At 39.4% G+C, this 15,814-nt stretch overlaps 1 protein-coding gene across 3 annotated transcripts in view; it reads left to right on the top strand.

The window, feature by feature from the left end:
* Nucleotides 1–15,814, top strand: part of GPBP1L1 (GC-rich promoter binding protein 1 like 1) — a 64,278-nt gene that overhangs the window by 13,015 nt on the left and 35,449 nt on the right. The window lies entirely within an intron of this gene.

The raw sequence follows: 15,814 nt of genomic DNA, 5'->3' as shown, positions 1-15,814 counted from the left end.
CCTTATGAAATAATAATGTGAAGGTTAAAAATTAAGCAAGGCACCAGTTACCTTGGAGTTCTCCTTATTAAGGACTTGGGAAGGAAGCGAATGCGCAGTTAACAAATGAGTATAGACTATTGTAGGGTTTCTCGGTCCTTTAGAGGAATTGAAAGTGGTAGACATTTAAACCTAAGTAGTGTTCTTTTCAGATCATGAGATTTGGAAAGGAAATTTTAGGGCCAGTGAATATCTGAAGATATGCAAAGTCAATAGTCTTGGACTCTGCAGTTTAAGGAATAAGAAATGTTTAAAGAGAGGTCTTAACAGTTAAAGGAGATGATAATAGTTGTCAACATTTCTTAAAGAAATGATTATTTAATGGTCATCCTGTCTGTACTAAGAGATGACCCCATTTGCTATTAATCCCTATCAAGCATAAGGAAATAAATATTTAAACAGGTAAATAATACATGGTGATGGATACTTGAGTATAGGTATGTGTGTGATCTAATGCTTCATGAAGTAGAGATTTATTTAAGTCACCCCCTTAGAGGTGAGAACTGAAAACTTAAAAATGAATGAGATGGTGAAGAGATTCCAAAGAAACAAAATGTGCTGCATCAGAGCTTTTAGGTAGTGGTTATATTTACAGAGCAAAAGAATAAGAAAAGAAGCAATCACAGAGTAGGGAGAAGAGCAGGGTATCTTGATGCAGTGCATGGTTGCCACTCATGCTGCTCCCTGACAGAGGTTACACCAGTCCTTTGTGAATATTTCAGTGTGGATATGTCAACCCTCCTGTCTCTCTTCCTTCCTTCCTAACATGAATGAGTTGTAGTATAGGAATAGACAAATGAACAAGTGGAACAGAAGTCTAGAAACAGATCCATGCATATGTAGAAACAGTTTAAAATTGAGCTGGCCTTTTGAGGGGTGATAACCCACGGCTTACAGCATCTCAGTTGCCTGACCAGGGATTGAACGTGGACCATGGCAGTGAAAGCCTGGAATCCTAACCACTAGGCAACCAGAGAACTCTGAGCTGGCTTTTTAAATGAGTGGAGAAAGAATGGTTTGGGACATTTGGGACTAGTTACTCGTACAGTTAAAAAAAAAAATGAAACTGAACCTGGACCTCATACTGTATACAAATCAGTTCCAACTGATTGATGTTTTAAATGTGAAAGGCAAAACTGTAAAACTAAGAAGATAATGTAGGTAAATTCTTTGAACTTTGGGGAAGAAAGGCTTTTATACATTAGATTAAAAATAGGTATCCTAGGGACTTCCCTAGCAGTCCAGTGGTTAAGACTCTGTGCTGCTGCTGCAGTGGGCACCAGTTCAGTCCCTGGTTGGGAAACTAAGATCCCACATGCATGGCGTGCCGCCCCCCCCCCCCCCCAAATAATCATGTCTTGATCAGCAATTTTGACTACATTTTTTCAGCTATTTATTTAAAAATTTTAGTGGAATATAGTTGATTCACAATGATGTTTTACATTCAGGTGTGTTGATTACATTTAAAATAAGAACTTATGTTCATAAAAAAAACACAAGTTGGAAAAGATACTTGAAACAGTATAATCAGAAGATTGGGGTCTATTGTATTATCTTACTTCAGATAAGAAAAAGACCAGCTACTGAAAGAATGGTAAAATGATAAGAATAGATAATTTTGCCAAAAAATGAAACATGAAGAGATGATAAATAGATTAAATGATGCAAAGACTGCAGAGCAGAAAATTAACTTCCAGTCTAGCCAATACCTAGCTTTGTGAGAGTGTGGAGCAGATGGAACTCTAAAAATAACCACTTCTGCTGGTGTAAATTGGTAACCTGATTGAAAAGCATTACAAGCATTACCTTGTGAAGTTGAAGATGTACTACTTACAGTAGTCAGCAGTTCCTTCATTTATTTAATTATGCATTCAGCAATGAGTGCCTACCATATAAGATAATGTGCTTTGTGCTTTAGTTCAGTGGAAGATGTTAAAAATTTATAGGTGATCAGTCCTATAGAAAAATGTTACTTAACAGGATGAAAACAGATTGCTATCAGGTCACTTCTTATTTTTCACTTTTTTGGATAAAGTTCTAAAAGTGTTATGTATGGTTTGTTAAGTCAGTAATGCAGCCACTGCATTCTTTGAGTCCTTCTAGATTTACCAAAATGATTTACAAAAAAAATTCATCAATCCATCATCAGAAGTAATTTTTATGATCTGTTAGATGAGAAACAGGTTACATCCTTTTTCAGTTCTGTGGTATAAGCAGATTGTAAACTATCCTATCTATGAGATGGTGTTGCATTCTAGGACATATGCCAAAAGCTTGTCCAGTTGCTAAAATTGTATCTATTGAGTTTCCCTGTGGTCTGTTTTGCCAAAACTTTTGCCTCAGGTTCAAAGGATTTGTTAACAGAATAAGCCACTCATTATATACAAATAAATAATACCAATATTTATTAGAGCATTATCTAGCTTACTTTCAATATACTAACATTAAGAGAAAAGAGAACTAGAAACAGCAGAAGATACATCACCAAATTGGTCTTTTTGTTCAAATTGGATTTTGACAAACAAATTGAGTTTAGACAAACTCAAACAGTGTCACAGCACATCTGGAGACCCAGTTGGGAAAAGGTCCCAGGCAGCCATCAGTTCTGTAGGTGACTGCAAAATTGCAGTTCACGATTCCCAAGTATAATCCTAGGACGCAAACTTATAGCATCATCGATCTGTGAGCAAACTGAAGCTCTGATTTATGTTCACGCGTAAAACTTCAATTCAGTTGAACAGTCATGTCTGACTCTGCGACCCATGGACTGCAGCATGCCAGGCTTCCCTGTCCATCACCAACTCCCAGAGCTTGCTCAAAGTCATGTCCATTGAGTTTGTGATGCCATCCAACCATCTTATCCTCTGTCGTCCCCTTTTCCTCCTGCCTTCAATCTTTTCCAGCATCACGGTCTTTTCCGGTGAGTCAGTTCTTTGCATCAGGTGGCCAAAGTATTCAAGTTTTAGCTTCATTATCAGTCTTTCCAATGAATATTTAGGACTGATTTCCTTTAAGATGGACTGGTTGGATCTCCTTGCAGTCTTCAAGAGTCTTCTCCAACACCACAGTTCAAAAGCATCAATTCTTTGGCACTTAGCTTTCTTTATAGTCCAACTCTCACATCCATACATGACTACTGGAAAAACCATAGCTTTGACTAGACGGACCTTTGTTGGCAGAGTAATGTCTCTGCTTTTTAATATACTGTCTAGGTTGCTCATAACTTTTCTTCCAAGCAGCAAGTGTCTCTTAATTTCATGGCTACAGTCACCCTCTGCAGTGATTTTGGAGCCCAAGAAAATAAAGTCAGCCACTGTTTCCACTGTTTCCCCATCTATTTGCCATGAAGTGATGGGATCGGATGCCATGATCTTCGTTTTCTGAATGTTGAGCTTTAAGCCAACTTTTTCACTCCCCTCTTTTACTTTCATCAAGAGTCTCTTTAGTTCTTGTTCACTTTATGCCATAAGGGTGGTATCATCTGTGTTTCTGAGGTTATTGATATATCTCCCAGCAATCTTGATTCTAGCTTGTGCTTCATCCAGCCTGGCATTGCGCATGATGTACTCTGCATAGAAGTTAAATAAGCAGGGTAGTAATATATAGCCTTGACGTGCTCCTTTCCCAATTGGGAACCAGTCTGTTATTCCATGTCCAGTTCTAACTGTTGCTTCTTGACCTGCATACAGATTTCTTAGGAGACAAGTAAAGTGGTCTGGTATTCCCATCTCTTTCAGAATTGTCCACAGTTTGTTTTGATCCACACAGTCAAAGACTTTGGAATAGTCAATAAAGCAGAAGTTGTTTTTCTGGAACTCTTGTTTTTTCGATGATCCAGCAGATGTTGGCAATTTGATCTCTGGTTCCTCTGCCTTTTCTAAAACCAGCTTGAACATCTGAAAGTTCTCAGTTCATGTACTGTTGAAGGCTGGGTTGGAGGATTTTGAGCATTACTTTGCTAGCGTGCGAAATGAGTACAATTGTGTGGTAGTTTGAACATTCTTTGGCATTCCCTTTCTTTGGAATTGGAATGAAAACAGCGTTTCCAGTCCTGTGGCCACTGCTGAGGTTTCCAAATTTGCTGGCATATTGAGTGCAGTACTTTTCAGCATCATCTTTTAGAATTTGAAATAGCTCAGCTGGAATTCCGTCATCTCCACTAGCTTTGTTCGTAGTGATGCTTCCTAAAGCCCACCTGACTTCACGTTCAGGATGTCTGGCTCTAGGTGAGTGATCGTACCATCGTGGTTATCTGGGTCATGAAGATCTTTTTTTGTACAGTTCCTTTGTGTATTCTTGCCTCCTCTTAATATCTTCTGCTTCTGTTAGGTCCATACCATTTCTGTCCTTTATTGTGCCTATCTTTGCATGAAATGTTCCCTTGGTATCTCTAATTTTCTTGAAGAGATCTCTAGTCTTTCCCATTCTATTGTTTTCCTCTATTTCTTTGCATTGATTGCTGAGGAAGGCTTTCTTGTCTTTCCTTACTATTTTTCGGAATTCTGCATTCAGATGGGTATTGGGTGTATCTTTCCTTTTTTCCTTTGCCTTTCACTTCTCTTCTTTTCTCAGCTATTTGTAAGGCCGCCTCAGACAACCATTTTGATTTTTTGCATTTCTTTTTCTTGGGGATGGTCTTGATCACTGCCTCCTGTACAAATGTCACGAACCTCTGTTCATAGTTCTTCAGGCACTCTATCAGATCTAATCCCTTGAATCTATTTGTCATTTCCACCGTATAATCGTAAGGGATTTGATTTAGGTCATACCTGAATGGTCTAGTGGTTTTCCCTCCTTTCTTCAATTTAAGTCTGAATTTGCTAATAAGGAGTTTGTGATCTGAGCCAGTCAGCTCCCAGTCTTGTTATTGCTGACTGTATAGAGCTTCTCCATCTTTGGCTGCAAAAAATATAATTGATCTGCTTTTGGTATTGACCATTTGGTGATGTCCATGTGTAGAGTCATCTCTTTTGTTGTTGGAAGAGGGTGTTTGCTATTATCAGTGCGTTTTCTTGGCAAAATTCTGTTAGTCTTTGCCCTGCTTCATTTTGTACTCCAAGGCCAAATTTGTCTGTTATTCCAGGTGTTTCTTGACTTCCTACTTTTGCGTTCTAGTCCCCTGTGATAAAAAGGACATCTTTTTTGGGTGTTAGTTCTAGAAGGTCTTGTAGGTCTTTATAGAACCGTTCAACTTCAGCTTCTTCAACAGTAGTGGTTGGGGCATAGACTTGGATTACTGTGATATTGAATGATCTGCCTTGGAAGTGAACAGAGATCATTGTCATTTTTGAGATTGCACCCAAGTACTCCATTTTGAACTTTTTTTTACTATGAGGGCTACGCCATTTCTTCTAAAGGATTCTTGCCCACAGTAGTAGATATAATGGTCATCTGAATTAAATTCAGCCATTCTGGTCCATTTTAGTTCATTGATTCCTGCAATGTCCACTTTTCATCTCCTGTTTGACCACATCCAGTTTACCTTGATTCATGGACCTAACATCCCAGGTTCCTATGGAATATTGTTCTTTATGGCATCACACTTGACTTCCATCACCAGTCACATCTACAACTGGGTGTTGTTTTTGGTTTGGCTCTGTCTCTTCGTTCTTTCTGGAGTTATTTCTCCACTTATCCAGTAGCATACTGGGTACCTACCTGCCTGGGGAGTTCATCTTTCAGTGTGGTATCTTTTTGCCTTTTCATACTGTTGATGTGGTTCTCATGTCAGGAATACTAAAGTGGTTTGCCATTCCCATCTCCAGTGGACCGTGTTTTGTCAGAACTGTGACACAATTTGGAATGTTGTTAAGCCCATGGCTTGGTTGACCAGCCCCGCTCCAGGGACTCAACAATCTTAAGATTTATCTGGCATCTTATCTATGCTGCTGCAAGGCTTGCACTCAGACCACAGTAAGAACAGTGTCCAGGCCGGTTAGAAGCAAGGTTAGAGGCCTGCTCTTCTTTGGCTCTGAAGCCTAAACAAGACTATTTAACTTCCCTAATATGGTGGCTCAGACAGTAAAGGGTCTGCCTGCAATGTGGGAGACCCGGGTTCAATTCCTGGGTTGGGAAGATCCCCTGGAGAAGGAAATGGCAATCCACTCCAGCACTCTTGCCTGGAAAATCCCATGGATGGAGGAGACTGAGAGGCTAAAGTCCATGGGGTTGCAAAGAGTTGGACAAAACTGAGCGACTTCACTATTCCACTATTCATTAATACGGTACAGCAGTTAAGAATCTGCCTGCCAGTGTAGGGGCTATACAGATTTGATCTCTGGTCTGGGAAGATCTCACCTGCTGCAAGGCAGCTAAGCCCATGCACCACAACTTCTGGAGCCTGTGTGCCCTAGAGCCTGTGCTCCCTAACACCTCAGTAAGAAGCCCACACGCTGCAAGTCAAGTGTGCCCCCACTCACCACAACTAGAGAATGCCCTTGTGTAGCAGTGAAGACTCAGCAGAGCCAAAAATAAAAATAAGTAAAGATTTTAAAGATAAAGTATACTTACTACTTTTTTATTTAAAAGCAGTTTTTATGGAGCCAAAATTAAAACAAGATTGGCTAAAAATTAGACACTGCATATTTTAGAGTTTTCTCACAGATTATTAAAATTAAAACCAAACCTCAGTGGTATTGTAGAGGTAAGTTTGGAGTTGTCGTATATAGTATAGATAGAATAGAAATTTCATTTCGTGGTTGAAGGTTATACTTTCATTAAATGAATTTAAATGACAGCATCTAAGAGGGAAAAATTATTTAAATTGAAATAAGATTTTTGTTTTTGCTTTGTGGCTTTTGTTTGCTGTTTTTAAGTTTAGGGCATTATGTCCTAGATTGCATTTTGGGAATATTTGTAATACCTAGTATGTAGATGTAGTTTTTAATCAATTCATTTAGCTAGGAACTTTTTTTAAGCAGTGAAACTCTTTTTAAGAGTCTTTGTAAATTATTAGTCTGTGGTGGTGGTGGTTTAGTCACTAAGTTGTGTCTGACTCTTTGTGACCGCATGTCATAACTCACCAGGTTCCTCTGTCCATGGGATTTCCCAGGCAAGAATACTGGAATGAGTTGCCATTTCCTTTCCCGGGGTACCGTCCCGACCCAGGGATCAAACTCATGTCTCCTGCATTGGCAGATGGATTCTTTAGTGTTGAGCCAAGAGGAAAGCCCAAGTGTGTGTTAGGAATGAGTAAATGTGCAAGTGAAATACTGATATATGATAACGCATAAATGAATATGGATTTATAGTATCAAATCTTTCAGCAAAAGTCAGTTAAAATGTTTTTTCATGTCTTGAATAGCTATTCAACAAAATGGAATGCAAATCCCTAACATATGTCTGGTATGTTCCCTTTTCATGTTTTCAAACTTTGTAAGTTCTTTTATTCAGATATGTAATGTTGGTCTCTTAAAAGGAAAATTTTAGGATCTTTTCACCTTCGACAACTTGGAATTATGCAAAGCATGTAACTGGGACACATTTTATTTATTTATTTTTTAATATAAATTTATTTAATTGGAGGCTAATTACTTTACAATATTGTATTGGTTTTGCCATACATCAACATGAATCCGCCACAGGTGTACGTGTTCCCCATCCTGAACCCCCCCTCCCACCTCCCTCCCCGTACCATCTCTCTGGGTCTTCCCAGAGCACCAGCCCCGAGCATCCTGTATCACGCATCGAATGTGGACTGGCTATTCGTTTCACCTGTGATATTATACATGTTTCAATGCCATTCTCCCAAATTATACCACCCTCTCCCTCTCCCACAGAGTCCAAACAACTGTTCTGTACATCTGTGTCTCTTTTGCTGTCTTGCATACAGGGTTATCATTACCATCTTTCTAAATTCCATATGTATGTGTTAGTATACTGTATTGGTGTTTTTCTTTCTGGCTTCCTTCATTTTGTATAATAGGCTCCAGGTTCATCCACCTCATTAGAACTGATTCAAGTGTATTCTTTTTAATGGGTGAGTAATACTCCATTGTATATGGGACACATTTTAATGCAGCTAGGACACAGTCTTAGACACAAGTGAATGAGTCCTTGCTGAGGTTCTCAGTAGATTGATACTTCCCAAAATTCAGGAGCATTGCTATGATTCTTTCACCTAGGTGAAGTAATGCTTTATGCCTTACCCATATCCTCTGTGCTCTCGTCATACTTGCTTACGGTAGCATTCTTTGATACTAGTAAGGGAACCAAAAAGTGACATCATTAAACAAAAATTGTTATCACACCTGTCACCACATTCTACAATGAGAACTCTCCAACATGAATCAAAAGACTTTCTTCTTAATCCATAGTAAGATGGGTAAGGAGAATGGCCCTTGTGAAACATTCCTGGGACAGAGGATGGGAAAGAAGAATTAACATGATGTCTTGACCACAGATGCCTTTTTTCCTTCTTTTTTTTTACTTCCTTTTGTCTGTGCCAGGCCTTCACTGCCCTGTGTGCTTTTCTCTAGTTACAGAGAGCAGGGGCTACTCTGCAGTTGTGGTGCGTGGGGCTTCTCACTGCGTTGACTAATCTTGTTCTGGAGCACAGACTCTAGTGTTTGTGGGCTTTTCAGTAGTTGCGGTTGCTCTAGAGGACAGGCTAAGTAGTTGTGGCCCATGGGCTTAGTCGTTCTTCAGCATGTGGGATATTCCTGAATCAGGGGTTGAACCTGTGTCTCCTGCACTGGCAGATTCTTCACCACTGAGCCGCCAGGGAAGCCCCACACAGGTGCTTCCTTATACGGAAACTTTATATGCAGTTTCAGAGAAGTGACCATATAGAAGTTGAAGGTAGAGAAGTTCCTTTCGAACTCTGTGTCCAGTTATCCCTTTTAGCCAAGAACAGTTGATAAAAGCCTGATAACATTTTGTAGAAAGAACCCCTTGTGGCTTCTTTGCATTCTTTCCCTTAGCTAGCTGTGGATATGATAGGTCCTCAGCAGTACGTGTTCTGAATCATTTTTGCCTGTGATGGAGTTGGATATATGGGTCATGTTCTTTTAAGGTATTGGCATGGCTAAAACCATGAGATTGCAGTTTTGTTCAGATCAGGACCGTGGGACTTCCCTGGTGGTCCAGTGGTTGAGAACTTGCCTGCCATTGCAGGAAATGTGGTTCAATCCCGGTCTAGGAAGATTCCACGTGCCTTGGGGCAAGTAAGCCGAGGCCCTCGTGGGCCGTGACTGCTGAGCCTGCGCACTGCAACTAAAGGCCCTCGAGCCCATGCTCCACAACAAGAGAAGCCCGCACACTACAACTAGAGAGTAGCCCCTGCTTGCTACAACTAAAGAAAGCCTGTGCGCAGCAGCGAAGACCCCCATGGAGCCATAAATAAATAAATAAAATTTATTTTTTAAAAAGGATCAGGAACCATGTACTTTAAAGCCACATTTTTTTATGTGCTTCTTTTTTCTTAGCACCAAAAGGTTTAATTTTTCATCTTTCAGCTTTGCCTGGAAGCCAGCCACTCTTGGCTAACTGAGATAAGTAAAAGAGAAATACAGAAAGAAAGGCCAAAAGAAAGTGTGTGTAAATTAACATCCCTCTTTAGATTTTTGCTCCTTAGGATTTTAAGAAATTTGTTCTGTTTTTCTAAGTATCAGAATTATTTCATGACTGGAAACAATCACAGTGTGTATAATTCAGAAAGCAGTGAAATTAGAAAATTAGTGTACCAAACCTGGCCCGGGCACTTATGAGATGTGTTACCTTGGTTAAGTCTCTTAACATTTTAGAGCTTGTGTTGGTTTTTTCTTGTTGTTAATCTCTGAGTGGATGGCTAACCTGGTGTCAGGAAGGAAGAATAAAGTATATGGTAGGTGTTGCACAGATTAGTGTTTTAATTAAAAATTCTCTCAGAATATGACTGCGTAAACCATCTGGCTTTGTATTTCCTTTCACCCACTCTTTGATTGTGTGCTCAGTTGTGTCCAACTCTTTGCGACCCCGTGGACTGCAGCCCACCAGGCTCCTCTGTCCATGGGATTCTCCAGGCAAGAATACTGGAGTGGGTTGCCATGCCCTCCTCCAGGGGATCTTCCTGACCCAGGGATCAAACCCAAGTCTCTTAACGTCTCCTGTGTTGGCAGGCAGGTTCTTTGCCACTAGTGCCGCCTGGGAAGCCTTTTGATTAAGAGTCAATAAAAAAGTAATGTGCTGTTTTTATATTTGTTGGTTTATTAACCTTCAACATGTGAAGAAGCACAGCTTCATTTTAGTGGTAAAGAAACTAGGAGATACTCTTCAATTTTGGAATTAAAAGGACAGATGAGTGTTCATTGGAGTTGTGGGAAGAAATTAAATTTGCAATGGATTGAGAAAGAAATGGGGAGTGAGAAAATGAAGATACTGACAGTACACTGCTCTTTATGGAAGTTTCGTTAAGACTGAAGGGAAATGAACCTTAATACCCAGAGGGATATTGGACTGTGGAGAAAATAAGAATTAGTGAGTTCATGAACACATGTGGAATGATAATGGGAGCTTAACTTAGAGGAGATTGAGATAAGGTCCCTGGCAGGGACATCCTCTCTAGCAACTTATTACAAGGTATAAAATTAGATCATGTTATGTTATGAAGTATCTTGTGGATTGCTGGGTATATGGGAAGTAGCCAGGAAGTCAGAGGATTTGTAAAGCTAAAATATTTGACAGATGTTTGTGAATGAATGGTTGGATCAAGTATTCAAATAGGCAGTTCTGATATGCTTGTGCAGGAAGAGAGCATTTTATCTAAAAATTATTTAGATAAAAACCTAAAAAGAATGATGTACTGCACTGTTTAATATTATGGTTTCTATTGACTTAGCAACTGCACTGTAATACTATTTTTTTTAATTGTTGCAAAATACATAAAAGATTTACTGTTGTAACCATTTTAAAGTGTACAGTTTGATGGCAGCAAGTACACTCACAGTGTTTTCCAACTAACATCACTGTCAGGTTCCAGAGCTTTTTCATTATCCCAAACATAAACTTCAAATGCAGTAAGCAGTCACATCCCCTCCTCCAACCCCTGGTAACCACTAATTGTTCTCTGTCTCTCTGGATTGGATATCTCATATAAATGGAGTCATGTAATATGTGCTGTTTTGCATATTTGGCATCTTTCATTTAGCATAATGCTTTCAGAGTTCATCCTTGGAGCATGTATCAGTGCTTCATTCCTTTTCATAGCTGAATAATATTCTATTGTATGAATATACCACGTTTTGCTTATCCATCTATTGATGGGCATTTGAGTTTCTTCTTGTAGCTTTTGTGAATAAAACTGCGGTGAACATTCACTTACAAGTTTTTGTGTGGACACGTGTTTTCATTTCTCATCTCTGTATATGTAGGAATAGAAATGATAGATTGTATGCTAACTCTGTGTTTAACTTTGAGGAACCACCAACTGTTTCCCACAGCAGCTGCACCATTGTATATTTCTACCAGCAGTGTATGAGGGTTCCAATTTCACTTCATTCTTGCTTTGTCATAATCTGTAAAAATTAATTTATTAAACCTTTGAATCCTTACTGCATGCAGGGTACCATGCTAGATGCTGTTTCAAAGAAGGGCTGGACAAGACTTTCTAGAAGCAACAGTTTTTGGCCTTCTGGGAGTTAGAGTCAACATTTATAACTGTGCTGAAAGGAGGAAGTGTTGAGTGCCCTAGAAGGCACAATTAACTTACCTTGAAGATTTTAGACAGAGAGTTTACTTACGGGGAAAGGCTTATTTCTTTTCTTCTTCTTTTAAAAATATTTATTTATTTATTTATTTATTTTTAGCTACCCTGCGTCTTTTGTTGCTTTGCCCAGATTTTCTCTAGTTGCTAGTGAGCTGGGGCTACTCTTTGTTCCAGTACATAGGCTTCTTCTCATTGCAGTGGCTTCTTTCATTGAGGAGCACAGGCTTATAAGCCTGCGGGCTTTAGTAATTGCAGTGTGCAGGCTTTGGTGCTTGTGGCTAGGGGGCTTAGTTGCTCCACAGCATGTGGAATCTTACCAGACCGGGGATGGAACCTGTGTCCCCTGCATTGGCGGGGAGATTCTTATCCACTGTGCCACCAGGGAAGTCCTGAAAGGCTTATTGTCAACTGTCAGACCAGGGAACTTAAACCCTATTGTGTAGTTGGTAGGAAGCCAGAAAACTTCTGAGCAGGGTAGTAATATAATTTGAACCTGGACTTTGGAAGAGAAATCTAGCAGCCAAGAGTAGAGGCTGAGGTAGAGGGCTGAAGAGTCTAGTAGTGCCTGGGAAACCAGTTTCGTTTGTTTGTTTTGTCTGTGCTATGGGACATACAGCCAGGAATCAATCCCATGCCCGCTGCATTGGAATGTGGAGTCTTAACCACTGGACTGCCAAAGGAAGTCCCTGAAACCAGGTTTTTAATTGAAGAGTAACTGGAACCTAGAGTGACAAACAGAAATGGAAGCTTAGGAGTGGAATAGATAGGAATTGGAGACTCTTATATAAATCTTTATAGTCTCCTTAGATCTCATCTCTTTTGATTTTAAACATCATCTACCAAACGTTCTCTCTCCAGAACAGACCTCTCTGAGATCCAGACTTCATACTTGACATCTCATATTTGAATTTTTTAAGTCTTGATAACCACCCCAGAAGTTTTGAGTGATGTATTTTTCCTTCTAAGAATTTCTCAGTAGTTAAAGTTGCTCCAATTAGTTGTTATAAAAATAGCCAAAGCCCCAGAAGGCATAACCAGAGTAAAGACATTTCATTACAAAAACATTTTACTACGAAAGTGAAACAAAATGCTTGTAGTTACACCATCCTAGTAAAACCATTATTGACATTTTAGTCTTTTGCTTCTAAAACAGGAATTTCTTTTTCCTTTATCTGTCCTCTTTCTTCATTTCCCACTTGTCATTCATCTCACCACCACATGCTGTACATGTCCATTCACAGACCACACTTTGATAGCTTGACGGCCTCGTAGGTTGGAGATGGTCAGTAAGTAGTTATGGGATATATAACAAATTTAGAACTTTCACACCAGTAGCAAAGCATCACCAGTTAATATTCCCTCTACAGTCACTGCCTCAGCTGAAACTCTACTTAGGTAATTTGGGGTTGAATACTGACTGAAAAAATAATGTGTTCAATTAGAATGTGCCTAGTGTACTTTGTTAAAGGGAAATGTTTGTGTTTAAAACTGAGGCATTTTCCTTCGTTTCTATCAATTTTATAACCTAATAGATGATCCATCCTCCTGCCTTGAATTTCTGGTTCTCTGTGGTTTAAACCAAAATTCTTACAACAGAAAGGGTGCAACAAATAGTTAATTATGTTATTTTAGATGGAAACTTGATTTGGTATTTTTCCATAAGAAACTGTTACAGGGACATTGTCATCATGTATTAGGTATTATAGGTATTGTTGTTATTCAGTCACTAAATCATATCTTTGCAACCCCATGGCCTGCAGCACACCAGGCTTCCCTGTCCATCACTGTCTCCTGGAGTTTGTTCAGACTCATGTCCATTGAGTTAGTGATGCTATCCAGCTATCTCATCCTCCCTCACCCTTTTCTGCTCTTGCCCTCAATCTTTCTCAGCATCAGGGTTTTTTCCAGTGAGTCAGTTTTTCGTATCAGGTGGCCAAAGTATTGGAGCTTCAGCTTCAGCATCAGTCCTTCCAATGAATATTCAGGACTGATTTCCTTTGGGATGGACTGGTTGTATCTCCTTGCTGTCCAAGTGTCTCCTGCACTGCAGTTCAAAAGCATCAATTCTTTGGCACTCAGCCTTCTATGTGCTCCAGCTCTCACATCCATACATGACTACTGGAAAACCATAGCTCTGATTATATGGATCTTTGTCAGCAAAATGGTGTTTCTGTTTTACTGTCTAGGTTTGTCATAGGATTGTTTCATTGCAGGTATAGACCTAAGTAAAAACAATCCTGAGACTTTTCTGGTGGTCCTGTGCTAAAAAGAATCCGCCTGTCAGTATAGGAGACACGGGTTCAATCCCTGGTCCAAGAAGATCCCACATGCTGCGGGGCGACTAAGTCCACGCACCTAGATCCTGTGCTCCACAACAAGAGAAGCCTGTGCGCTGCAACTAGAGAATAGCCTCAGCTAACCACAAATAGAGAAAGCTTGTGCACAGCAACAAAGACCTAGTGCAGTCAAACCTGAATTATACTGGAGAAACAGTAGCCAGTTAGCTTTTACTCCCTGTATCAGTGATGCAGTTATTTATGAAGTTACCCTAGCTAGAAATCAGAGTATGAACTTTTATTTCTCTTCTACTCCCGTATCCCATCAATTATGTAGTTCAGTTTATTTTACTTCTTCCTGAGTATTTTGTGACTTGGCTTTTAATTTGTTTATATTAAAAACTGGTTTTCCAAAAAAAAAAAAAATCAAGTTTTCTCCAGGTTGTGAATTGCAATCAGTTCTGATTTTCAAAATCTCTAGGCTGGACCACAGAACCAATATCAAGAGATTATTCTTGAGCTAACTATTCCTTGTCCTCTGTCCATGGAATTTTCCAGGCAAGAATACTGGAGTGTGTTTGTGGTGTGGGCTTAGTGCTCCTCAGCTCCTGGAGTTTTAGTTCCCCAGCCAGGGATCGAATTCTCATCCCCTGCAGTGCAAAGTGGATTCTTAACCACTAGACCACCAGGGAAGTCCCTACTCATGATATTTATTTATCTGTTGTGTTTATTTCCTCTTTTTCATTCTGTCTTAAAAAAATTATTAATCTGTTTCAAAAGAATTATTGTTTTAAAAAATCATTCCAATTTTTTCTGACCTTGTCTGTGTTTCTTTAGATTTTTTTTTTATTGCTCGTTTCCCATCATGGAAAAAAAAAAGAGCAGTAAAGTTCAGTTTGATTTAATCTTCTTAAAAAATAAGTTTTTAAAGCTTATTTTTTATTAAGTATTGCTCTAGCTATTATAGTACAAATTTATTCATAGTGGGTTTTCTTCTACTTAAAGATTTTGAAAGTTTCTTTATCATTGTATCACTTCTCTCACAGTAAGAATCTGATTCCCATTTTTCCCTAATATTTTTTACTTTTTGATCAAATCCTGGTATGTAACCAACCTGCATTTATCACCTCCTCCCTTATATGTATTTCTCCCTAATCACGTCAGAGTTGTAACAACTGTGGAAGGCACATTGCTGCATGGAAGCCTGCAACCCACTTGGCCATGTCCCTTTGCCAGGAAATCCTCGTTATTCCTCTTGAGGTTCCCATACTCTGCATTGGACTATACTGGGACACTCACCTAATGAGGTCCAACAACCTGTGCAGGACTGCTGCCGTACACACATTTCAGTATCCATCCTCCCTCTGTGGACACCCTCACATCCTGATTATGCCCCGGTACCTGGCTCTGGCCTCTGGAGCCTCCCCCTTTGCTGCTTTTACTTCGCCTGACGGCTCGTAATGGCTTTGTACAGTATTTCTTCAGGAAGGGGAAGGAGAGTGGGAAGAGACTTCTTTTACTTATTAATAAGGTTACTTTAAAAAATTACTACATGTGTGTACAGTGGTTGATGTTACACATATATGTATTGTAAAGATATAAAAAGTGTAGAGAACAAGTGAGTACCCATCATTCAATTTAATAATGTATTACAGATACAGATGAAGCAACCCAGAACCGTTTTTTGATTCCTTTCCCATTGTTTGCCCACAGCGGTATTTACTGTTCTGAATTTAGTATTTCTTTAAACAGGAATTGATTATATGAGAAGTATTCTATAAACCAGTATTTACCAGTGTAGACCAGAATTGCCCAC

The sequence above is a fragment of the Ovis canadensis genome, chromosome 1 (assembly GCF_042477335.2).
Source record: "Ovis canadensis isolate MfBH-ARS-UI-01 breed Bighorn chromosome 1, ARS-UI_OviCan_v2, whole genome shotgun sequence".
Taxonomy (NCBI): Eukaryota; Metazoa; Chordata; class Mammalia; order Artiodactyla; family Bovidae; genus Ovis; species Ovis canadensis.
The sequence above is the reverse complement of the archived record's forward strand: the minus strand, read 5'-3'. Positions and strand labels throughout refer to the sequence as shown.